This window comes from Lingula anatina, chromosome 9 (genome assembly GCF_051362555.1).
Source record: "Lingula anatina isolate TDL-2025a chromosome 9, LinAna3.0, whole genome shotgun sequence".
NCBI classification, from domain to species: Eukaryota; Metazoa; Brachiopoda; class Lingulata; order Lingulida; family Lingulidae; genus Lingula; species Lingula anatina.
In genome coordinates, this window is record NC_141775.1 from 6,081,088 (window position 1) to 6,108,411 (window position 27,324).

The 27,324-nt window shown below is 36.7% G+C and overlaps 1 protein-coding gene across 12 annotated transcripts in view; it reads left to right on the forward strand.

Moving 5' to 3' along the window:
• Positions 1-27,324, forward strand: part of LOC106173386 (uncharacterized) — a 113,342-nt gene that overhangs the window by 17,431 nt on the left and 68,587 nt on the right. For 4 of the 12 annotated variants that reach the window (XM_086995259.1, XM_086995251.1, XM_086995258.1 and 1 more), the window contains 2 exons: positions 5,356-5,415; positions 16,460-16,505. The gene's annotated coding sequence lies outside the window, so the exon portion shown is untranslated. Of the gene's footprint in view, positions 1-5,355; positions 5,416-13,595; positions 13,670-16,459; positions 16,506-20,561; positions 20,783-24,291; positions 24,702-27,324 lie in introns of those variants that run through there. The other 8 variants (XM_086995254.1, XM_013554511.2, XM_086995260.1 and 5 more) reach the window with 4 other exon arrangements.

The following is a 27,324-nucleotide window of genomic DNA, read 5'->3' on the forward strand; positions in this document are numbered from 1 at the left end:
CTTATGGTTACTAATCTTTACCGACTTGAAAGGTGTTGTCTGAGGCGTCCAGTCAGTTAATTTATGAATGTGGATACTTTCACTTCAGATACTGTAAAAATTAGTATCTGTCATTGTGTGTGTAGTTAAGGAGATTTTGTTGCAGATTTTTTTAAATGGTGTAAGTATATTTGGTAAAAGTAAAAAAGCAACTCAGGACACACATGAATAAATACCTTTTACCAAAATATGCTGTCTGTTGATGGGTTGGACTTAATGATTGAAGAAATGGGGGTAGAGGTGGGGCAGGGACAGGCCATGCCTCAATCTTTAAATAAGTTATCAACATCCTTCGTCATTCTTTATTTAACATGGCTGACTGATTTAGACAGAATTCTTCCCAGAGGCATGTACTGAGTGTGCATATTGTAAGTGCGGCGTGACATTCAGTGTCACATATGTTGCTGTCACATCAGGTGAGAGCATCTTAACAGGCTGTCTCACTGGTAAATACTGCAGCACACCAGGGCTGCGTTCACAACCTTTCTAACTTAATCTGGAGATGGTTTTAATTGATGTTACATACTTGGGCTGCGTTCACAATTGTCTTCACTTAGACCAGACTTGTCTTTAATGATGCTCCACTCTAGAATTGTTTTCACAAAAAAAAAAAATCGCAGCCAGAAGTTGGTCCAAACTTGTGAACATCAACAATTTCTATCCTTTTCAAGACCTTTGCAATATTTTGTTTGAGTGGACTAATATTATATCATTAGGTCAAAGTGAACTAATAATATTTGGTGTTGAAGTTCATACCAGCTTTTTAGCTTAAAGTTCTCTTCTGATGACACCAGCTTTGTTCTCTACTTGACTGACTAAGACTGGAGAGTGTCTTAAGTTGACATCACTAAAGGACTGGACAACATTTTGATTCTCTGTCTGTCTGTCTGCCTGTCCGTCTGTCTGTCTGTCTGCGTATCAGCCTTTATCTCTATCTGATGGCAAACTTGCTTGAACGTCAGTCTTTCTCTTATTTTCTTAGAAGCATGTCCCTGTATTCAGAATATAAGTGTTTTATTTTTTCTCCAAGCAGTGTCTGCGACAAAGCATTGATTCAATACCTTACCTGCATTAAACCCATGACCATGAAGTTCTTCTTTTTTATGTGTTATAGCTAGAAGAGCATGTGCCAATGTAAGTGTATCAAGCTAGAAAAAAATTCCCGTTGACCTGTTGTCTAAGTGCACGCTAGTATATAGATTAAATTTTTGCCAATGGCAGAATAGTGAATTACTTTGGCTAGCAGTAAAAAAATGCTGACAAAACGTGGAATTTTTCTTTTTTTTTTTTCAGCTTGGGTCTGATTTGGCTGAAAGTGGAATAAGACTGACAAGGAAAAGATGTGTGTTTAATTATTTGATCTGTAAAAACAGGATTTAATATTATTTATTCTATATCTAGAGACAAGTATTTTGGAAAAATGTATAGTCAAGATTTTTTAAATAGCCAAAAGTTGAAGTATAATATCAAATTATATTATAGAATTTATCCTGTGGTATGAAGGTGTGTATTTGGGGGGGGGGGGGGGGGGGGGGGGGGGGGGGGGGGGAGGGGGCATTCTTCAAGTCTACTTACAAATTAGATCAAGTTATTTTTTACTTTTATATTGCCTTTTGTCATAGAAGATTATTCTGTAATGTGGTGATGGTACTGGTACCCCGATATTCAGAGAACACTATGAAATCCCCTTTTAACAGCATGGCCAGACAATGTCCCCAATGTTCTGTGACACTCGGGGTGCAGGCAGGTAATAGTATGGTAAAAACTTGAAAATTTTGTCACTTAAAAATTAATTAATATTTTAAAATGCATGGATCCGACTTGACCATATTAGGTGACAAACTTTTCAAAATTATCCAGATTATTCAAATTGCACAAAATTTTCAAATTGAAAAAAGAAAAAGATGTTGGCAGAGAATCGTCTTCTAACAAAATTTGCATGACAGACTAAATATTCAAGTTTTTACCGTAACTAGAAGCAGGAAACTGTAGGACCACATCTCAATCACAGGTGGAAAATGTTTGTTTGAAATTGAACTGTCAGCTTCTGGATTCACTGCAAGCTTGCTCCTACGCAGGGAATCCGCTTTTTTCCTCTGCAACCATTTTCTCTCATCCTGCATTTCAAGAGTCAGAACATTGAAAATCCATGTCTGTGTAATCAGCATCTTTGTGCTGTTTCCAATATAGAATTTCTGACAGTGATTGTACTGGGTGGAGGGAGATTCATTCTTCATTCTGCGAAACTGAGGGTGTCCAAAAAGCATTGTATCCATGCAGAAGAGATGTGCAAGTGTCAGTAATCAGAAACACAGGGTGTTCACTCTTTCAGGCTCATTAGCTACCAGAAATGAACATGTTATATCAAATAGAAACGTGTTGGGAATTTTTTTTTTTTACTTTTTTTTTTTTGGGGGGGGGGGGGGCAAAAAGAAAATAAGATTAGAGAGAAAATGAAGTGAAATTGTAACACAGAGGAGTTTGAGAGAGAGAGAGAGAGGCAAGGAGAGGATAAAGATAGAGAGACAAAACAAAATTAGTTGTGGGAAATTAGAAAACTAAATCATGTGAAAATTGCATATGAATAAAAATGATACTTTTGTGTGGAAACTATTTGCAAGTGTATATATGCGTAACAAGTAATTGGTAGCACAACCCCAAAGTCACATTGTATAATGTTATGTACAGGTACATCACAGTAGCTACCTGTAACATTTGCTTCTGACACACATTTATATACAGATAAAATAAGCTACGACACAGTCATCTTGCCACAGGGCCAAGTTATCAAGCCACAGGGACAAATGTGATGCGTGCATGCCTCGTTTGAAGATGAGCCAAGATCGTTATACTTGTGTCAGATATGGTGATGTGGTAATGGATAAAAGATGAAATCACTGAGGCGAGCAATGTTGAGGCTGATTTCTGTGTTCTCATATTTATAATAGTGATGGTTATATATTCAGGAGTAATATTTCCTGTGCTATCCGACTGCTTCTTTAAGTGTTTAGCCTGCTGTAGGTAAGAATTTGTTGTTAAACATCATTATAGACTTATAATTTTTGTCTTTTTTGTCAGGAAATACATTTTGTTTCTTTTACGACTTCCATATTGCTCTGCTGTCTTCATGCAAGCACTCCTTTTCTCCTGCAGTTTCCTCGATGTTTACTGCAGAATCAAAATAATTTTGACTCGGTGAAATTTAATTGCTTCTTTTTCAGTGTTACATTTCTGCCCTGTTTGTTCCAGTAAGACTTTTGTTTCACCCCTGATTTCACCCACGTCTGCCTCCATATGATTCATTGGATTTCCGAAGCTTTCTAACTCACAGTGCTCACTGGGGCTAGACAACCACTGGCGCGTTACAAGCCAGTAGGTGTTAAGGGGATTGAGTAATGTTCCAATCTTGCCACCCTGAGTTTCAGAGATCGCTTGAAACAGCAGAGGTATGTTGGTAAATAGAGATAAGTGTCCAGTTATCTCCAAAACTGCAAGGAATAGCAGAGGCATGTTGATAAAAGAGATAAGTGTCCAGCAATTTGAGAATATCTGGGTACTGGTAATCCTATAGACATGTTGATAATTGAGATAAGTTTCCAGTAATCTGTGAAACTGAGGGTACAGGGAATGGTGGAGACATGAGTAGAGTTTCCTGTGATCTTTGAAACTCGGGGCATGGGGAATCCCAGAAACATGTTGATAATACAGTAGAATTTCCAGCAATCCATGAAACTCAGGGTACGTGGAATGGCAGAGGCATGTTGTCAATAGAGATAAGGTATTAGTATTACGTGAAATCAAGGGTGCTAAAAATGGCAGAAGCATGCTGATTAAAAGGGTGATTTTCTAGTTATCTGTGAAACTCTGGATACAGGGAATGGCAGAGACTCGGGGGGGGGGGGGGGTGCCTTCCTCAGTGTGGTGTATGATGCATGGAGCTGGCAATTCTCTGCAGAAGGAGAGAAAAGGGCGGATAATTTTTAGATTTTTTTTCTCAAATTTCTATATGGTGAACCTCATTCTTTGTCCCTTAGTAAACTTGAAACAACTAGTGATTATTATTGTTATCATTATATGTTATTTATCTAATTTTTTTTATTTTTGGCAGTAAAGAAGAGTGAAAGACTGATGGTAATGCAAATTTTAATGTAAAATTCAATTAACAATGCTGACTTTTTATTTCTTTTTGCATTGGAATAATTGCCAAAATTTCAACTTTGGTATCAACCTGTATGTAATGAAGAGTGTTGGAGCATATGAGCGTAAATAAAATAAACAAATGGACAGTACAGGTAATTAAGGTGAAGTTAACAGTCTCTGCTGTGTTGAACTGACTGGTGGTTGGTACTAACTTCTGGTGGTGTTTACGGACTTGTGTAATCCACAGACCCTGCTCCCCATGGTAGAACTGTGCACAGGCGTTAAACAAAACAAAACAAAATTTACACACAATGAACAAAGTAGATGGAGGCCCAGTTCACACGGCTGAGGACCTGATTAGGCAGGTTCTGAACCGGTCTAAATTTGGTCTGGTACTACTAAAAGTAATCTGTCAAAAGTTGATTGCTTTACTAATTATTGTGGAATTGCCTTGAAGCACTGCAATAGTGCAATTGATTAGCCATATGCCATGAGACTAATAAAAAATTGTCAAACTTTTTCTGAAAAAGTATCTCCATTAGAGTTAATTGCCAGTTAAGTTGCATGTTAGTGGCCACAAAATGAAAACCTTTGTCACTGCATTTTTGTCAGTGAACCTTATATTGAATATACAGTGAAAATTATTACTGACTCAAAAATTACAAAAAAAATAATACCAGAAGTTGCAACCCAAGCCTATCGCTGTACAGTAACACAAACACATTTTTATCACATTTGGTGTCACAACTAACACAATAAGATGTTAAAGGGCTGCAGCAGGACTTTAGATCTCTCTAACACACTCAATGTTCCTATTCTGTATCATGAAGGGCTTCCCACTTCAGAGGTTTGTAGATATGAATAGGTCTACTATTAGGGTGATGTTCATGGTAGAAAAACTCAGGAAACATAAACATACCATCAGTGATTTGTTTTATGTTTAAAGAACTTCGCACCTCAACACAAAGTTCTATTTTTGGGTGTTTAATTAACATTCCAATGATACCAGGAGACACAGAATTTGTCAAAATGCCTCTATTATATATTACAGTGCAGTCATTTTATCTTAAAGAATGAGTGAATGGCAATAGGTACACTGCAATCATACTTAAAACATTAACTATTTTACTTACCTAGTGCATTGTCACATTTAATTTTTTCTTTTCTTATTTCTAGTTGAACGGTGAAGATCAGTTGCACTACAAAGCCTAGTTCTTTGAACCAGCCATTGTAACAGTAAGTAAAACTTGAAAAAAAATACAAATATTTACCAATTTGATCTTTGTATGAACATGTCAGGATGAAAAGATGAACAAGGATAGCTTTTTTATCACTGCTTTTCAATTTAGTATTGATTTGGCTAGTAGAATTGGGTTTGCTTCAAAATTTTATAGAGTAGACTAAAAGGAAAATAACATTACCAAAATATCCTCAAGGTAAAAATCTCCCATTTAAATGTTAAAGGAGGTTATTTGTTTGATCAGTGAAGCGGGGTTGACTAGCAGATTAGAGCATGGAATCGTTATATAATTTGTGTGGTTGATTGCTTTTTGTACTGACCATTTAAAATGGTCATTATATTGGAACACGAACATTGGATAAAGATTTTGAAACCAGGCCATAGTTAATCTGTACTCTCTCTCTCTCTCTCTCTCTCTCTCTCTCTCTCTCTCTCTCTCTCTCTCTCTCTCTCTCTCTCTCTCTCTCCATGGTGTGCATGTTCAAGTGTGTGTGCTAGTATATTTGCACTCTGTTCATAAAGAAATACTTGTCAGTACATTGATAATAGGGAAAGCTTTAATCACTTTAGAAGAAATTGATGAGTTGGTATACTGCTAGATAGTTGATATTTATATTATATTTACAGTATGTATGTGCACACATGCACACACATACAGAATGAGAGAGCAAGAAGTGATTGACTCATTTATTGTACCCAGTAACCCCAGCCCTTATCTCCCCTGTTGTTTGCACTAAATCCTTGCATGAAATATCTTGTATAACCCTTTTCAGTGACCGTAAAACCTTATCTTCTTCTCAGTGAAGTGGGATCCATTATATAACAGAGCAGTTGCCAATCTGCTTCTCTGCCCTGCTTCACTGAGCACACAAATTGGCTGATGCTTTCAGCGCAGGCTGTTCACCCTTCAGATGCAGCACATGTGATTATCTCTGATCGAGGTCGCACTCAGTTGGTTTGAGTAATGTACTGATTTCAGGTTGTTAATAGTTTTATTTAAGATTACTTCATACTACACTTAAACATGCATGCATGTACGCACATACACACACACACACACACACACTCACACACACACTCACACACACACACACACACACACACTGGTGATCACACATGTAACCATCTTTTTATATACTCAGTTATATGTTATATGATCACATAATGTCTAGGATATGGTCAGTGATATCACATAATGTCAGTGAATTAGGATATGGTCAATGATATCACATAATGTCAGTGAAGTAGGATATGGTCAGTGACATCACATAATGTCAGTGAAGTAGGATATGGTCAGTGATATCACATAATGTCAGTAAAGTAGGATATTGTCAGTGACATCACATAATGTCAGTGAAGTAGGATATGGTCAGTGACATCACATAATGTCAGTAAAGTAGGATATGGTCAGTGACATCACATAATGTCAATGAAGTAGGATATGGTCAGTGACATCACATAATGTCAGTGAAGTAGGATATGGTCAATGATATCACATAATGTCAATGAAGTAGGATATGGTCAGTGACATCACATAATGTCAGTGAAGTAGGATATGGTCAGTGATATCACATAATGTCCAGTGAAGTAGGATATGGTCAGTGATATCACATAATGTCAGTGAAGTAGGATATGGTCAATGATATCACATAATGTCAGTGAAGTAGGATATGGTCAGTGACATCACGTAATGTCAGTGAAGTAGGATATGGTCAGTGACATCATGTAATGACAGTGAAGTAGGATATGGTCAGTGACATCACGTAATGTCAGTGAAGTAGGATATGGTCACTGACATCACATAATGTCAGTGAAGTAGGATATGGTCAGTGACATCACATAATGTGTAGTGAAGTAGGATATGGTCAGTGACATCACGTAATGTCAGTGAAGTAGGATATGGTCAGTGACATCACGTAATGTCAGTGAAGTAGGATATGGTCAGTGACATCACGTAATGTCAGTGAAGTAGGATATGGTCACTGACATCACATAATGTCAGTGAAGTAGGATATGGTCAGTGACATCACATAATGTGTAGTGAAGTAGGATATGGTCAGTGACATCACGTAATGTCAGTGAAGTAGGATATGGTCAGTGACATCAAGTAATGTCAGTGAAGTAGGATATGGTCAGTGACATCATGTAATGACAGTGAAGTAGGATATGGTCAGTGACATCACGTAATGTCAGTGAAGTAGGATATGGTCAGTATCATCACGTAATGTCAGTGAAGTAGGATATAGTCAGTGACATCACGTAATGTCAGTGAAGTAGGATATGGTCAGTATCATCACGTAATGTCAGTGAAGTAGGATATGGTCAGTAACATCACATAATGTCTGTGAAGTAGGATATGGTCAGTGACATCACATAATGTCAGTGAAGTAGGATATGGTCAGTGACATCACATAATGTCAGTGGTCAGGAATCTCACACAATGTCTAGTGAGGTATCATCAGCAGTTTTTTGAATTATTGAAGCTCGAATGCTTGGCTTTATTTCACTGTGCCACAGAAGAATGAATTAATGAGAAATTATCCCCAGATTGTTAAGTCAGATGGACAGTGGGGGTTCAAGTAGGGTGGGAGGGTGGAGACTCTCTTAACAGATCAACTATATGTAGCAGAGTATAAAACAACAAATCGACAATATACCATAAATCTAGGATCAGCTCCTTTATTTTAATTTCCACATGTACATCAGACGAACGCCTACTAGCTCAAGAACAACGAAGAATGACAAAGAATAGTATGGCGCGGGGAATTTATATTTCCCGCTCACGTGACTGTAAAGGCAGGAATATATAACGCAATACCTTGACACCTTGTCACCCTTTTACATATAAATACAATGTTAGTCAGTGAGATGTATGATATACTCATGCTATATATCACACCCCATGTGGTATGAACACAATTTGATGTCATGCTTACTTTGTACCTCCCTCCATGTAGCTGGTGACCATTGTATCTGACCTATGTCATTGCTGTGTAATGTTTTCATGCATGATGAGTGTGTGCCGTCAGGTTCAGTAGACATGTCGAGGTCCATTGTTCTGAACACCTGTAGTGGTATAAATAAGAAATGAAGTGGGTAGAGAAATCTGGTCGATTTTTTATCAAATTATGTTATGATACGTTACATTATGTTATGTAACATTACAATGTGGTACAGTGTAGTGTTGTGTAGAAGACCATAAAATGTAGGCAACAGTACAAACTGGAATACATAGAAATTGAATTGATGATGAATGTCATGCCTAACTAACACCCCCACCTTTCAATAAAAAAATTGAAAGCAAGTAAATAAATTAAGATATTTGTTAATTATGTATTACATACAAGGGTCATTATAAAAGGTGGATAAGGATGTGATATAATATTGGTTCATATTTGGTCTAATGTACTGGAAGATACATTTTCACAAACCCTGTGGATGAATTCCTCAGCAAATGTTCACTTCTCTTAAAACTCACTATGCATTCTGGGAGTTCATAACACAGGAAATGATGTAGCATTTTGAAAACAAAAAGATAATCCAATTTTGAAAACTCGTCTCTACAGCATGTAAACAGAGACAATGAATGACAGTTTTTTTTTTTCTTTTTTGACAGGTGGGGCGTGATATCTAAAAGTTCACTTCTCTTTCAACCCACTAGAAAACGTACACACTCCAATGTTTAGAATTCTTAGACTGACTTATTTCTGTGTTCACTGAACTGGAACTCTTCCTGCCACTGAGATAAACCGTATATCATTTACTGGTGACCTTTAGTTCTTGTTCCTATTTCTGCATTTGCCCACTGACATTTATAGAAAGTTTTGGTAATTTGTCTGAAAGGGTCATGGATTTGACACAACCCCCTCCATGCCCCCTTTTCGCTCCTTCTTCCTTAAAACCCTGCTCTATATACCCCTCCTCTTTTAAGTACCAGTATGCATTCTGCTCATCTTTGACATTCAGCTTGTAAGTCAACAGTAAGCATAATGGATCAGTATTGTATAACGTTCCATCTTGGTCAGTTGTGATTTTTTCTGAACTAAATACCAGAGATAATTTGTTCTAATTGGTTTAATAATAGCTTTATGTGAAAAAGTTGATATTTCTTGGCTAATTTATTATTGATGTGGTGAAAAGTGGAAACTCTTTATTTATTTAGGGGTAGTCAGTGAAGCAGATGACAATTTTTTGTTGTGTAGGCTCTAAGCCAATCTCTTCCCAGTCAATAACCCCTGCAGTGACTCTGAGAATACTCCACTTAAAGCCATCCGCTATCCAGCCCAAGGATGAGATTTTGATGGTGACTCTCTTTAACTAAGCTCAAGCTCTGTATCACCCTGAGTTTGAGAGTACTGACAGTGACTCTCCTCTATACTGGGTAGAGGAGAGTACTGACAGTGACTCTCCTCTACCCAGTATCGATATGTTCTCTATCACCCTGAGTTTGAGAGTACTGACAGTGACTCTCCTCTACCCAGTATATGTTCTCTATCACCCTGAGTTTGAGAGTACTGACAGTGACTCTCCCATAACCAGTATATGTTCTCTATCACCCTGAGTTTGAGAGTACTGACAGTGACTCTCCTCTACCCAGTATATGTTCTCTATCACCCTGAGTTTGAGAGTACTGACAGTGACTCTCCTCTACCCAGTATATGTTCTCTATCACCCTGAGTTTGAGAGTACTGACAGTGCCTCTCCTCTACCCAGTATATGTTCTTTATCACCCTGAGTTTGAGAGTACTGACAGTGACTCTCCTGTACCCAGTATATGTTCTTTATCACCCTGAGTTTGAGAGTACTGACAGTGACTCTCCTCTACCCAGTATATGTTCTCTATCACCCTGAGTTTGAGAGTACTGACAGTGCCTCTCCTCTACCCAGTATTTGTTTTGTATCACCCTGAGTTTGAGAGTACTGACAGTGCCTCTCCTCTACCCAGTATATGTTCTTTATCACCCTGAGTTTGAGAGTACTGACAGTGACTCTCCTCTACTCAGTATATGTTCTCTATCACCCTGAGTTTGAGAGTACTGACAGTGACTCTCCTCTACCCAGTATATGTTCTTTATCACCCTGAGTTTGAGAGTACTGACAGTGCCTCTCCTCTACCCAGTATATGTTCTCTATCACCCTGAGTTTGAGAGTACTGACAGTGCCTCTCCTCTACCCAGTATATGTTCTTTATCACCCTGAGTTTGAGAGTACTGACAGTGACTCTCCTCTACCCAGTATATGTTCTTTATCACCCTGAGTTTGAGAGTACTGACAGTGACTCTCCTCTACCCAGTATATGTTCTCTATCACTCTGAGTTTGAGAGTACTGACAGTGACTCTCCTCTACCCAGTATCGATATGTTCTCTATCACCCTGAGTTTCAGAGTACTGACAGTGACTCTCCCATACCCAGCATATGTTCTTTATCACCCTGAGTTTGAGAGTACTGACAGTGACTCTCTTCTACCCAGTATATGTTCTCTATCACACCGAGTTACATATCACTGACTCCTCTACCCAGTATTTATTTGTGATGCTTTAGGAGAGACTTCAGCTATTAGGTTAAACACCAAGAAGCATCGATATGACCTAGGCTGTATATACAGGTACATACAGTAAACCGTGGGTAGCAGCTTGGTACGTGATTGACCATAACAGAGTCAATTTCCTAAAAAAAATCCTTAATCCGTCCCTAAAGGGGGAGGTGGGGTGTGGGGTTAAGCCCATTATGGAGAAAAAGTGAAGTTTTTGTACTGTCTGTAAAAGAGGCTACTTCATGTTTTTCTGGCAAGTTTTAATACTGCTTGTAGAAGAGGCTTCTTCGTGGTTTTCTGGTTTAAATACTGTTCGTAGATAGGGCTATATTAATGGTCTTCTGGACAGAAAAGGCACGTTTTAATACTGTCTGTAAAAGAGGCTACTTAATGGGTTTCTGGGTTTGTCTGTAGGAGAGAGTATCCCTGCGAGGCAATGTTCTGGAGATGGAAGCATGGCAATGGTATAGCATGTGTGGTGAACCGTGGCTGGAATTGGAGCACAGTTGCAGTGATAATCACTTTTAGCTGTGGGCTCACTACAGACATATGATATAGAATAACCAGATTGTAGGCAAGACCTCTGCCTGATGAAACAGATGACACTTGTGTGGTTTGTCTGTGATATGCCGACTACAAGCTAGATAGATATAATACGGTACACTGTGACAGAGGACTAAGGGTGGATGGCAATGATATTTTTATGTGTATCTTTTATAGATTTGGTGTGTTGATGTTTAGGTAAGTATAGAGACAGGTTACATGATAACAGGGAGTAATTAGGAGGATGTGTTGTGTTAAGTTGCAGGGGTGGGGTGGATTGATGGCTGTTTTTATCTCTCTCTCTCTCTCTCTCTCTCTCTCTCTCATATATACATACATTTCTGAAATGTGCACATTCTTAAAAGAAAGAGAACACCTAAAATATATTTAAAAAACAAACAACAAAATAATCATTGCATGAGGGAGATAGAGGAAGTAGACAGAAGAACACACATTTTCCTACTGTGAACAACAAGCTGTTAAAATGTGCAAAAAAATCAATGAGGCATGAAAGCCTCCGAGACTCTTCTTCCATATTAGCTTTCAGCTGGGCACTTTAATTACCATGGGCTGACTCCAAACTCCGCACATGTTATTGTAGATATGTAATTGCAAAACCACATCGCTATTATGTGATATGATTAATGCAATCAGATTTAAGTTATCCGACTGATTATTTTATTGGGTTTTTTTTCATCAGTAAAAAGTAATGTAAATGCCTGTTGATAATGTGTACCTAATGTAGGTGTGAATGATAACAGATTAAATCAGCTAATTCCTAATAGAATTTAATGGTTATTATTCATTCAGCTTTTTATATGTCACGTGCTGACATTGTTGGCTATCTGTGCTTTTTTTATACTTCTGTATGTTTACATAACAAAAATTAAATAAGTGAATAAAATAAATTTAAGAAAGGGTTATGTACCACATGGAAATCTGTTTTATTAAGATACATTTTTAATCTGCACCATAGTCATTTAGAAAGTGAATTGATGAAATACATTTTTGTACCTGATAAAAATATGTAACAAATGATACGATGTTGCTTAGCAAATAAAAGTGTAGGAAGTTTAAAGAGAAATATTGTGGTTAATGAATTTTATTATTTCCACTTTAGTACTTATAGTTTCCATTTTTCTAGATAGGGCATGAGAACTGGACCGATTATAATTTCAAAGGTCTTGTTACAGCTGCCTTCGTAGACTTCATACTGCACGGTCAAAAGACCCATCCTCTTGGACAAAAAAAAAAACAACAAAAAAAATCACTGTGAATCAAAATTTGATGTAGGTTTTATGCCATTGCCTTAGTTGGGTCATCTCAACTGGATAGACTACTTTTAAGTATGGAGGCCTATAAGCATACTATTAGACCTGAATTACTGGAAGGTTACGTTAGGTTTTCAGTTCTGTTTGCATTGCAGTAGGTGTGTTACACAGGAGGTTGCTGCAGATGTAGTTCATCTCTCTATCCACTCAGTATATATGACATACTGAAGACGTATCTAGATGTATTATTAATATCCATGGGGTAGGTCCAATATACTGCAGAGTTTCGCATCAGAATTTAAAGTTCAGTTGGTCTTAACTTTGAGAATGCATTCTTTCAGTCTACATTGACCAAGATATGGCTGATGTACCCAGTAGTAGTAACAGTAGAAGTGGTAGTCAACTTAAATGTGGCAAGTGAAACTTTCTTCAGTATGACTATTTACAGATGCCATTATTTCTCATTATTTATTTATTTGTTTGTTTTGTTTGTTTGTTTTTTACATATTCTTCTTTTATTTAAATCTTTTCTTCTTCTCTTATCTTTGACCAAAGTAGACTTAAGATTTTTTTTATTTATTGTCATTATCATATTTTCTTAATTTTTAAGGGCTCTAGGTCTTCAAATAACATATCTCTAAAGCTTAGTCTTCATCTGCTTAGGCACATTAGGTTAGTTTTCAGAGCAGCTCTTTCTTTAAAATCCCATATAACTGGTAGAGAGCCTATAACATGTTATTGGCAGTCTACTATATTCTCTTTCTGCATCTATCCTTGACTTTTTTACAAATATTTGATATTAAAAACCTTGTCTTTGTTATTTTATAGTAAAGCAGTGACCCCGAAAGCTGAGTGTAGTCATCTTAACTTCAATTCCATTTAAGACTTGTGGAAAAATCACAGTAAGTTGCTATCTTGAATAAAGGCCATATTTATCTCCTTCCAGTTAATTGAGTTGTTTTCCCTATGATTACCTTTATGGAGTATGGTTCGTCGCATATCATAAACAGACTGCGTCTCGTGATGTCGTTCGCGTGGAAACTTTTAGTGCGCTCGGATTCACATGTGAAACCTACCAGGATTTCACTGATGTTCGCTGTGGTGCAGGGTTGATTGTTGTCACTTAGTTTGTTTGCAAGCTTTGTTCATGGTGAAAACAATAATATTAATTATGATGGTCTTGTTGTTATGGATGATTGCATCATTTTTTTGCCAGTCTATGGGACAGTCTACAGCAATTCACCCTCTCCTCTGTATTTTATTTTCCCCTTAAAATTTTTTTCATTTTTTTTTTATATATTTCATAGGAGAGAAAAATAATATGGTTGTGTTCACACTTGCTTAAACTAAACTGGCAAGAAAAGAAGTAAAAGGAAGTTTTACAGGAGTCAGATTATTTTATAGAAAAGGAAATGTTGGAAATTTTAATGACATTTAATAGAACTGAGGCCAGATCATGTTGTTAGATTAAAGGCAAGCCCCCTCTTCTCTCGTTCTCTCTTTTTCCTTCTCTCTCTCCCTGTCTCTCCTTCATTCTTTTTTTTCTCTCTCTTTCACAAAAACCTTTTTGTGCTCACTTTTAGGTGTATGCTAATCTTTTTTCACAGACACATAAAAATGGAATCAAAATGGGTTCAGGTGACATCATCTTACTCAGATGGTCACCAGCTCAGCTGTAGTCCACCTATAGCTCCCATCCATCCATTCTGGTTGACTGCAAATGGCACTGGACTGGTGTCACTAAAATTGTCATCTTTAGGTACGTGTACCTGTCTCAAGTTGCACTTAACCAGTTGGGAGTTCTTCCATTGACGATTGACGTTCCTCAGGTCAGCCTATAGCTTAACCCATTTATCTCTTAACATATCTATCACTCACCATTTTAACACCCTGAGTTTAACAGAGTATATGAAAACTCTCCTCTATGATTAGTATAATATTTTGCCTTTCTGGTAACACCCAGGGCTCCGTAACTCGAAAGCATCGTGCACTGCGACCGAGTGCAAGCGTCTCGATTCCATAACTCGCCCATACTTGCACCATGTAATACACTGTAGCCTCTATGTGAAATCGCTATTCGCAATACGCCATGCTTTAGAGTTACGGGGCCCTGGTCTCTATCATCGTACATAATATCTGTCATTTGTTCCACCTCCCCCCTCCAAAAACAAATTCTCTATTGGAAATGACAGATGAACAGGCATGCTCAGATAAGAGAGCAAGTTTCCCATTAGAGGCTGCATTCACAACAGTGGACAAACTAGTCTGTGGATCAAATATGGGAACCCATTTAAAAGCTTGCCAGTGGAGATTACACAATAAGCATTCAAATGGGTCAGTCATATTTGATCCACAGACTAGTTAGTCGGTTGTTGTGAATGCAGCCGTAATCTCTGAATCTCAGGGTGCTCAAAATATTCCGCCTCAGAACCGGGTTTGTCAAGTCCAGCCTCTTCTTGCACATATCTAGCAAGCACCCAACCAATTAGCATGTTCTTTGAACCAAAATCCCCAACGCAAAAGAGCATATCCATAATAAACTAAGCAATTAGCACTCCCTGTGAACCATGGCTGCCACAGTCTGTGACTGCATTGAAGTGGGATTTGATTTGACTCACATTTTTAGAGTCTCTTGCACAGGTTTGTTATGTACTCTCCTTGTTTTTTTATTTAATGATTTTTTATTGTTTTGTAATGATATAATTCTTGTCAACCATGCAGTTTATTCGTTTTTACCTTGTTAATATGAGAGCAAGAGGTTCTAGGATAGATGACAGATATGTACTGCACATGAATGGAGGCAGTTTGTGTGTGTGTGCATGCTTTTGCATTTTCATTCAGCCCTGTAGCCAGTATGATTTCAAATTGGGGGGGGGGATCTTTTTCTCAAAAAGTGGACCATTTACAATGAGTACTTGTACCTATTTCAAATTTTACCCAGAGCAGACCTTTCCTCATCCAAAAAGGGGCGGATTGTCTGAACCTTCCGATTCTCCCCTACCTATAGGCCTGACATTAAATTTATCTACATGAGAAGTGAATTTCTGCTGGGAATCGCTGGCACTTTCTAAACCCTGTTTTGGAGGGTAGCTGATTTGTAAGCTGCAAGCCTGTGTAAAGTCAGTGAGGTGTGAAGGCAAGCTTTGTGGTGTTCTTGTTTTTGAATTTTTGCTGTAAATGAGGCACAACTGCTCTTATTCTGGGTCACACTTGCTGTTGAGTCACTGGATTCAAAAACCCAAGGTGCTACTTTTGTATTCTGTCTTACCTTTTTTTTCTTCTTTTTTTACCTGGTAAGTGTTTTGGTAAGTGATTCAGAGTAAGCCAAGGTAAAAACCTGAGCAGTTTCTTTTGACTTTTTTTTAATCAGTGTTGTTCTTCTTTACGAGAACAAACTCATTGTGTCGGTATAGTGTTTTTTGTGTGTTTTGGATCTTCTTTTACTGATAGGTGATAGACTTGAGACATTTTTCACTGAAGAAACAAATAACTTTGAGTTTACATTTTCACTTTTCACGGTAAATTTGTAGCATTTCTACACTGATAGCATAAACATTTCTCTGCAGTTATTTCTTTGTAATGAAGGGAAAGCCTGCTCTGCAACTTGATTTTGACTTTATATCTAATGCACGTTGCACTTATACTGTTTAATCTCCACTATTATATGATTGATGTTTTATTGTTATTTCCAGGTATGCTACTGAAGTTTTGACTCTGATGTCTTGGAAATGTAAAAAGGTGAGATTATGATGTAATCAGAATGTTTAACTTTTCTTTATTTTCATATTTTGAGAAGACATATGTTAATTAAAACAGAAAATTTTTATCAAAATGAGCAATTTTCATGACCGATAACCATAATTTAAAAAATAAAAATAAATTGCGGAAAAATATATTTTTCATTGTTTCTATCTTTTGAATACCTTATAAAAACTGAGAAATAAAAGAGACATTCAAAGTCTTCACCAAGGGGAAGCACTGATGATCAGTAGAATCAGAAACAGAACATGACAGGTTTTTGAATGTTGAATGCATTTTGCAATTGATGATATTAGTAGAATTTCTGATTGTGTTGTTTTTCACCCTTACAGACAGCATAATATCAGTTATTTTAATTCCACTGTCTATGACAGTACCCCTGGAAGCAATTTGCTAACCTTTGTCAGGTTAACAGCCCATGCATGGCTTCTTTTCCAGATTAGTGCGTGATATCGTATTGATGACAGGAAATTAGCTGAATATCCTGTAGTACTTTTTTTTTGTTTTACTAAAATTGTCATGTAGAAATGGTTATTCTTACCACATTGAAATAATTCAAGAATAATTTCTCTTTCCATGCTTTTTTTATACTTAAACATACGTTGTTATGTGAAAATGCAAAATCTTATAACAAAGAAGTATTTCAAGCAAAGTTTCTTCCCTAAGCAAATAGCTTATTTAATCCCGAATCCCCCCCCCCCCCCCCCCCCCCCCCCCATTCTCTGACATTTCTGTTTACAATTATGCTATTACTTTGGTTATAATGGCATTTGATAGAGTTTTATCCAACATTTTATTGAAAGGAAAAACGATTCTAAAGAATTCAGTGGCAGTTAGATTGGTTATATTCCAAATCTCTCTCAGATTTTAATAAAAACATGAATCCTTTCATGGTGACATGTCAACTGCTCAGAATTAATTATAAATCACAGACGTAATCTTCTTCACGGGTATTAAAAAGAGCAGGAAACCCATCATTGACAAGTTTCCCCTCAACAGATACAGTTGATTGGTTTCTCTTCCCCTCTCCAATCTCAGAAGCCATGGAACACTCTCTCTCTCTCTCTCACTCTCTCACTCATCACTGAAGCCATGCATGAGCTGGCTAACACTGTTCACAGCATAATACGATCCCAGTATTTGGAACCTGATAATATAATTTTGATTTGTGCTATTCTTATTTCCTCCCTCTGCATTTGGGATTCTCAAAATTAATCAATTTATTCTCTTGATCATTATCTTTTTTCCTTGACATTGATGTCTGTCATATTTTCATGACTGAAAGACGGCAGAACCTTATGTACTTCTATCAAATTTTTGTAGTATAATTCTTTAAAAAATAAATACAAGAGAGAGAAAGGTAATTCTTAAGAATATGTATTCCATTTGGACCCAGGTGTGAGTTTGTAAGATTGCACTCCTGTACTATAGATAATTCTTCATCTTAAATAACAATCTAGATTAAATGTGTTGTGGATGTATGTTAATTTAAGCCTGTTCACATTGCCTTGTACCTCTTACCAAATTTAATGGAAGAAAAGACTAGAGAAAAGTAGCTGTATTTCAAGGATGAAAGTATTCTCTTGGAAATGCCTTCAGCCTTGTCAGTGTATTATTACTGATTAATATCGTTTTTAACAAGGATGATAATATCCAAAATTTAAAAAAAGATGAAAATTTTTCATTACTCCCAGTTTTAAAAGACATTTTTATTTTGACAATTTTAAAAGTAGAGTCACTTCTGAGGTCAACTTTCTACCAGTATCTGATCTTCATATGATAGTTGTCATGTTAACTGTTGCATCTTTGCTACGTTTCATTCTCTCTCTCTCTCTCTCTCTCTCTCTCTCTCTCTCTCTCTCTCTCTCTCTCTCTCTCTCTCTCTCTCTCTCTCTCTCTCTCTCTCTCTCTCAGTTACAACAAGCCACACTGTTCCAATTTCACTAATGATACCCTTTATGTCATGGGAACTCTGGTGACATTACCCCAAAATTTTGATAATCATGTGGGTCCCACTCCCATTTCAGTCAAGGTTCGCCTTTCAAGATATTCACCCTCCTCCCATTTCCTCCATCTTTTATTACACAGAGCAAACAGATTGTCCCATTGTTCCAGTTCCGTGATGCAGGCAATGTAGGTACCCTGGTGTGGGAGCTCTGCTGGCTAGGCAATTTATTCTTCAGTTTCCACTTCACAGCTTTTAAGCAGCCAGGCGCTGGTACAGCACACATCCACCGAGTGGAAACGCTCTGGATGCGTTCACCAGCCTCAGAAAGAGGCAGTCTGAAACCGCCTTGGCGACAATTGTCTCGACTAGTTGAGAGGTGCCGTTGTTTAAGAATTTGGATTGGCTCCCCACCCTCCTTGGGCACTGAGTTCAAAGTAAGTTGCATTAACAACGTGTTATGTATTGGCGAACTTGATTGCAATTATTACTGGCAATGTCTTACGTATCATATCTGTTCACGCTCTCTCTGTTCCAAGTGTGAACTCGGCCATAGACAGCCACAGAGTGGAAACGCTTTGAGTCGAGACAAAATGAATGAAGATTTGATGAGTTAGGGAGAATTTGATCCCTCTTAAGTACTGTATACTTTTAATATCATTATGCACTGGATGGTCGCAGCTGAGCGGTTCTCCAAAGCGTGATGCAGAGTCCACTGATATGGTTTCTTTGTCAGGGACAACAAAGGGAGAAATGAAAAATCGTCAGGGTGACGGGGGAACGATGGAGACTGTTGTCTATTGTTAGAGATAGACCAAGAATTTCACATTGTCACAGTTGAATGCCATTTGTTGATAGAGTTCCTGATGTTTGAAAATTTGAAAGTAAATTTTCTTACTCTCTTTTTGAAGTGAATAATGTTGTGTGTGATGCAAATCCCAAAGTGGAAAATGTTAGTGTTGTACTTAAATATTTTTTCTCTATTTTCTTTTTTTGCGTGGTTTCGTGGTAGGAACACGACCGCTGAGATCGTTTCTTTGTTGCATGAAGGGCGTCACTGATCTTTAGTGAATAAAATGTGGTGAAAATATCAGTTACCTTTCTCATAAAAAGTTTGTTCACTGTATGCTTTGACATATAACAGAAAACCTATTTGTAATTTTACCTAAGACCCTCCCTGTCTCTCCCCTTCCCCACAACCCTCACAATTTTTTTCATGAGACCTAACAAATAAATGAGGAATTCTTAATAAATTTAGTCAGAATATGTGTTTACTTTTAATTTGTGCATAGATTTGTCCTATGAATCACTGGACACTTCATTAAAAATACTGTAAAGTCTTTAGATAGATAGATAGATAGATAGATAGATAGATAGATAGATAGATAGATAGATAGATAGATAGGTAATTGCAGATTGTTCTTACCCCTTGTGATTGATTCCTTGTGTAAAAGGAAGTAAAGTTTCTGTGAAAATGAAAATCAGATCATACTCTGGATCATTTTTGACACCTTTCAGGTATGAATCTAGTTATTGAATCACTCCATCATCATCCAAATGAAAATAAATGTATAGGTTAAAGGAAAAACAACAACAAAAGCTGTGACATAAGTGCGCTTCATTTCACTGGCAACCTTCTCCAAGGTAACAAAATTAAAATGAATGATTTATTCCTAATCATACTGCGTCATGCAAAAGCAGCGTTCCGGATCAGCAGTTTAATTTAACTTCTCACCCCCTCGCTCCCCTCTTGTATGGCGAGACCTGTGCCGTTTGGCACCTGCACGCATCCCAGTGCGCACCAGTCCCCGACACCGCAACGCATCAGCGAAAACATTAATACATCTTCCACTTTATAAGTAACTTGAAACGGTGGACCAAAATTATACAGACTAACTAGGGCCTGGAGAACAGTCTTAACTTGAAAACAGTCAACCGAAATTAAGGGACCAGAGACTCAGAAAACAAAAACTGGAGGAGGATGCTTCATTCTGCTTGATTCTGTTATCTTTCAAGGATGACAAAAATTACCAACTAGGGACTTGAAGACTGAGAAGTTCTACAAAAGCTGAAGGGATTATTTTTTTAACGGCAATCTCCCAAGGCTGCTGTGAGATTAATTGGCTTGGTTAGACAACCTAGGAAGCCGTTAGAGCATGAAGTGTGCGATATGCATTCAGGCAGTGGTGCAGAGAAGCTGTCAGTGAACAGAATTCTGAGAGGACAAAAACATTACAGATTTTGAAGCGGAGATTTGTTTTGTACATCACCGTAACCAACTATTCTTTGAATTAAGGGGGAGAGAGAGTTGGTAAGTTGGGAGTGATATTAACAGGGACACTGTATGATTTTAAGAATTGTATTTATTTTTGGAGAAAGGAAAAGATGTGCATTCAAGCGTGGAAGGCCAATGGTAATAGTACTAAGCTTACAGTGCATTTCAGTAACAAAAAATATGGGTGGTACGGTAGTTAGTTTGAAAGAAACCACTAAAGGTTCAGTGACGATAAGACACAAGGTTGATCCAAGTAATGAAAAACTGATGTTTTCCTCATTTTTTGAAATCTCAAATGAAAATTAAGGACGAGGAGGAAGAATGGGGTATTTCACTTTTCTTAGCCAGCTGTGTTTTCAGGCCCATGTTTTTACCGTGAGCAAGACAAAATGAGAAAAGAAATATGTACAAATATGTTTAAGTAACTCACTCTTCATCTTGGCTTTGGTAAAAGTTTTTTTATATATATATTATGGTATCATTATCATTACCAGAATTCCCAATGGAACCAATTTTGTAACCAATGTAATTATAAAAACAGAGGTAGGCAACCTTCAGTTTTCCAAATACAGTTCCAGTTGTTCTGAGGTCATGCAGTAATTGACTTTGTCAGGGAGCATTTAATGATGGTGATGAATAATGATCATTACAAAATGTAGTAATTGTTTTTCTCATGGAACACATACCCATACATGAGGGAGAGCAAAGAAGAAAGGTTGTACTTGTTGCATCAGTGATTATATTTGTTTTTCAGACAGACGTATAAAGAGATTAATTACACTAAAATTAATAAGGTCAACCCAGTGCACTATTACATACTTGTTTTGATAATTATATTTTGTGTTCACTTCATCTTTACTTCATTATGTTAATTGGTTAAACTTCATCATGGAAGTATCTTTTTTTTTTAGGTGGCATCAGTTATCCTAGTTATTCCCACCACTTTGTCTTAACATCTAAATGTAATCATGAAACAGGGCAATAAATATTTATTTTCTTCACCTCCTGCAGTATCATATAAAAAGTTAAGCAACTTTTTTAATCTGATTTCTTGGATGTTGGGTCTGGCTGAACAGGTGCATGCATTAAACCTGGGGTTCATTACGACATGTGATGAGGGCGAAATAGCTTCAACCCCCCCCCCTTTTCACACACTGCCCAATCCCCACCCCACCCTACCCTACCCCAACCATCCTTAGCAACATGTACATGTGTTCAGATTTGAATGTGTCAACCGATTCCACCACAATTGTATTAATAGATCAATGCAGGAGTAAGCATGGGGGATTGGCAAGGGGATTGGGGTGTACAGGGAGATTGGGGTACACATGGGGGTAGGTGAGGCATGGGGGTGGGGGTGGGGAAGGGACTCTCAGAATGGTGTAGGAAGATTAAGGGCTGTGTCATAGCTTAGAATAGTAAGCTAGGGGACCTGTATCTTCATAGTGAAAAAATTACATGGTTATTATTGAAAAAAAATTAAACAAATCAGTTGTTTCAAATATTTCATTATTTCTAGATGTAAAATATTAAGTAACACGCACAGAAAAATGCATTGCTTTTAGAGTTTTTTTCTTACAGTATTAAGTAATATGATACAAAACATTTTTAAGCAAATTGTGATAGGTTATTAATTAATTTATTTATATTATTTACGTAATTTTTGGATACTAAGCAGCTGAAAAAGCTTTAGACATTAAAATGGCTTCAGGCTTCATAATACCTTTATCAAAGCAATCACAGTTTGTTAAGGAAGTTAGTTAAAGGTCAAATATAAAATGCAAGTCAAGTAAGTTTTAGTAAGCTAACATTTTAACCCTGAAAGTGACTTAAGACCTTAAGTTGACTTAAGTTAGTCTCGGTGTAACCACGCCTTGCAGTGACTGCACCAAGTCTCATTCAATGTCTTCCTGACAGGTATTGTTACCTTGCGACAGTTGAATCACTTTGAACCCTTAAAGCTAGAGTTAAGCTGTAGGAAACTGAAAGCCTCTTATGCAGGATTCAATTTGGAGGGGGGGGGGGTTAAAAAAATTTATTTTATTTGTTATTGGCACAGTATATAATTATAGGCCCAGCAACTTGGGTTGTCCAGGTAGAGAGGACATCTTTGGGAAACTAAGGAACAGTAATATAAGAATGCTAGGTGATAAAGACATTAGAATTTGCATTCTTTATTGAAATCACCGCTGATTTATTTCAGTATATGTCATATATTTTTATCATATTGAATAAGTATTGAACAAGAACCTATTACACAAGGAAGAGGAGAGACAGAGAGAGAATGTACATTCCTATGAAGATAGAAGGTGAAATTAAGTTATAGAAAATTGCCTTATCTTCAGTATTTTATATTTTAAAAAAAAGGAACAGCAGAAGAACATATTTTTACTTGAAATTTGTTTACTTAAAATATATCTGTTATTCATTATTACAAATTGGGGCAAGTTGAAATAGAAGTATGGTTATCTGCAGAGACAGGTTTTACGGACCGGCTACAGTGCATGTTCACTGAACTCTATCCATGCGGCATGGGCAGCTGGAGGGAGGGTGATGTAACAGCTTACATAATTGACATTTAAGACTCTAGGTGTAATCAGGTTTTGCTTTTCATGCTCTGCAGCAGGTGATCTGTAACAGGGTGGCATCCCAAGGTGCCGAGGAAATAATCTTATAATAATCGTTCACGTTTGTGGTCAGTTTGAGTCCGTTCTCCACACTAGATTACTGAAATTCTGTCTTAGTAAAAGCCCTCCTCTAACCAACTGATCATTTGTGTAAATCTGGTCTTATCAAGTTCTTAGAAATAGGACTAGAGGCACTGGTGATGCACAGCATATGTTTAAAAGTGTAGAATTTGTTTTGAATGTCTGGTTTGCTCATCAGATACGTAATATTACTTGTTTTGAATGATGTCATAGAACTAAAAGGGCTTTTGTATCTGAAATACTGTTATTTTATTAATGTAAGGTTTTGATGTTCATTGTTATCTTTTTTTCCTTGACTTAATTACAGCTAATTTAAAGGTTTATATCAGTATGGTAGGGTTTTAAAATTTTTGTTATTAAAACAGATAAGTGTCTAGCAATTGGTCTTGTGAATTGATATTTATTGGTTACAGTAATTACAAATTTCAGTGTTCATTTAAACTCTGTGGTAACATATATTGTAAGATTTTTAGTATATAATTTAACTTTGTATTACTTTGGATCATCAAAGTTTCTTAGTTAAATCCCTGCCCCTTTTCCAAATTTTACCATTAAATTGTCCAAAAATTATCAACAAATAAATTTGGTTTCATTTATTTATTTATTTTTTACTATGAAAAATGACCACATCACATGTATCAATTCAGGACTGAAATAAGACCGCGTCGGAACCAGTCACAGAAATCCCAGTGTGACCAGAGCCACGGTGAAAGGAGAAATGAATTTTCTTTCTACTTCAGTGAAGGTGCATGGTCTGAATAAGATGCTAGAAACCAAGGCAATTAAGTAAGCACATCCGTGAGCTTTCTTCTTACTGGTCACACAGAGACTAAGGAATATTTAACAGTGGCTGGTCAGTGGAGTGGTCAGTTTAGTCAGCCATAACTGGTGGAGTTGTTTTTCAAGGCAGACGTACTTTAAGTTAAAGTTGCATTTAGGGTTTGTGGAAGTGGCGAGTTTTTTTTGGTCTGCCCGTCCATTCACCAGTGGATTGTTGTCAAATTAAAAGGATGTTGCTATTACAATAGTGGATGTTTTGCGCAGTGCAGGAAGGATTTGTATAGTAGGCAAGAGGCTAGAGACTTTTTCCTTGAATAAATACACTTACATAATATAGATTTGTGGATTTGATAGCTGATATTACATTTGAAGAGAACCAACCTGGGCGAAGGACAGTTATTTTGGATATATCTGGCTAGCTGCAGTCATGAGGAAAACCAGTTGAAAAGTAAGTCTTTGTAGAACAGGTAAATTTTGTTCACTTCTGTTCTTTTGTTTTCTTAGTCCTCTTCTTGTTTTTCTTTTTAATATATATATAATTATCCATTTTGTATGTTGTTGTGAACCAAGGTAATTGGTGTCCAGTTGGATTAATGCTTTACCTGTTGCCTCAGAGAGTATAGCAGTGTCTCAGTAAATTTTATAGTGATTAATGAATTGTAATTCCAAAATGATGGGTTCTTTATTATTCCCAAATTGGTGATTAGATGAATGAATTATTAATTACGTTTTAGTCTCTCTCTCTCTCTCTCTCTCTCTCTCTCTCTCTCTCTCTCTCTCTCTCTCTCTCTCTCTCTCTCTCTCTCTCTCTCTCTCTCTCTCTCTCTCTCTCTCTCTCATATCAGGGGACAAGGTAAATTTTCCTTATGAAGTAAAGTAATCTTGAATTAATTAATTTATGGCAGAGATTCTACCTTTAAAGTCTTGTAGTGATTGGTTTGGTCTTTCTGCATCTGTTCATTGAATTTTACTTCTACAAATTTAAAACCCTTGAACAATGTTTTGATTTATTCAGATAAACAATTCTTTCAAAAACGTATTTTACCTTCTATGATGTTTTCTCTTTTCTGTTCTTTCCCCAATAAAATGTGAATGTCTTGATTATGGAAAATAAGTCAAAATTGTCATGCTCAGTGGAATCATCGAGAGCTAATAATTGGCATTAATCAAGCCTCTAGGCAAGGCTGGCCATAGTGGACACTTGACAAGCACCTGCTTCTCCACTGACCGGCAATGACATCAGCAGTCTAATTAGTGTCCATTGGTTGTTATCAGATTTATTAGCCCTTGGTTGAACATATAGAAAAAGGAAGAAGGAATATTGCTGTCATTCTACTTCATCATTAGTTCTTTTTATTCCCCTTCAAAATAAGTGTGAAAATGAATGAAAAGGTACATTTTTTTGGTATATTTGATAGTTAGGTACTAGTAAGTTACTTTATGGCCGTAGGGAGTCACCCAGACGACTCGTGATAAGGGCGTCAATCGCAAACCGCGTAGAACATGATAGGAAATGACGCAATTATTAAAGGTAGCTGGAGTATAGCGCCGTTAAGGGCTCAAAATAAATAAAAACAATGAAAAATTTTACAAACGAAAAAAGATGAGAGAGTGACCAAGAAAAGGATCTCAATTGAGAAGCAGGCTACTTAATACAGTGAAAGCACCACAGTGCTACAAAGAAATGTAAGTTTAATGATTCCAAAATTATGCATATGAAAAAACGTTAATTTTTCCCGGTTGAAATGATTGAGTCTTTACCGTAATTATTGGGTCACATGTTAAATGAGATGGGCAATGATTAGTTAAGATGATGTAACAAGTGTTGTGAGGTTTGGTGTTGTAAGGGCTCCCAGGCAACTCCCTATGAACTGTATTGTATCGTAAATGGCTTTGTGTCTAGGGCCCCAACCTTGTATTTATGTATGTTTTTTATTCAGGGTTTTACAATATGTAAGTAGTCCCCTAGACTAAGCTGGTGAAAAATGCTTGGAGATAAATAATCATACATATACACTGGATTATCATTTATTATGCACATATCTCTATTTATCCAACTTTTCTAGTGCATTGATATAGAACTTTATAATAAGAGTAATAAGTAACAAGAGTGCTATTGGCTGAAAGATGTACCACTTTTTTTCCAAAGAGAACCTGAGGCATTATGCCAAAGCTATCATAAGCACCTGTTATCATTATATTTGTAAAAGTAGTAGTAATAGTAGTAAACTTTTTTTTTCTTTTGAGGATAAAACTTTGGTAGATATTTATTTTATCTTCTCCAGTGCCTGATATTGATTGGTGTTATTATGAAGATTTAAATATCCTAGGATGCACTTCATACTTGGTCTTCAGAAGACTGCTAAGATTTTAAGCCAGAGATGAAGAATCTGGAAAGTTGCTAGGGAACTTTTTTTAGTCTGTTAACGTTAAGTCCCTGGAGCATGTTCTTATCATCTTCACAGTGATAACTATTTTGATTGGTGACATTTAAGTATGTCCAACTATAACATTTATTTTGAGTTAGTTTGTAAAATGGTCTTAGACCAATGCTGCATAGTCGGCTTTCTAATTTTAGCAATATGAGCTGAGCCTAAAAACATTTGGACCAATGTTTTCTTTTTTTAATATTTTTAAATAATTTCAAAAATTAAAAATTTTATTTCAGGTCTTATTTAGTCTATGTGTGAATAGTTGTACCATAATAAACAGATTGTGTGCGTGTACACGTGTCTATGTGTGTGTGTGTGTGTACATGTGTTTAAGATATATTCAATAAATCATTTAATACTAAAATGATTCAAATTCCCGATATTATTGTTCCAATATAAATATAAAAAAGAGAATTAAAATCAGAATTTCCAAAATTCATTACTGTTTGTGACCAAAATTTTTCTTGTGAGTAAAGCAAAATGATGCAATTTCAGAAAAAAAAATGAAAAGAAGAGAAAAAGATATTGGAAAATGTAAGTGAAATGTTTGAGATATCTGAGGTATTATTATTTACATCATTATGATGATGAAGATGATGACGATGTTGAAGATGATGTAATCACCTTTGTCAAGCACTGATATTTTGACCCACAAAGC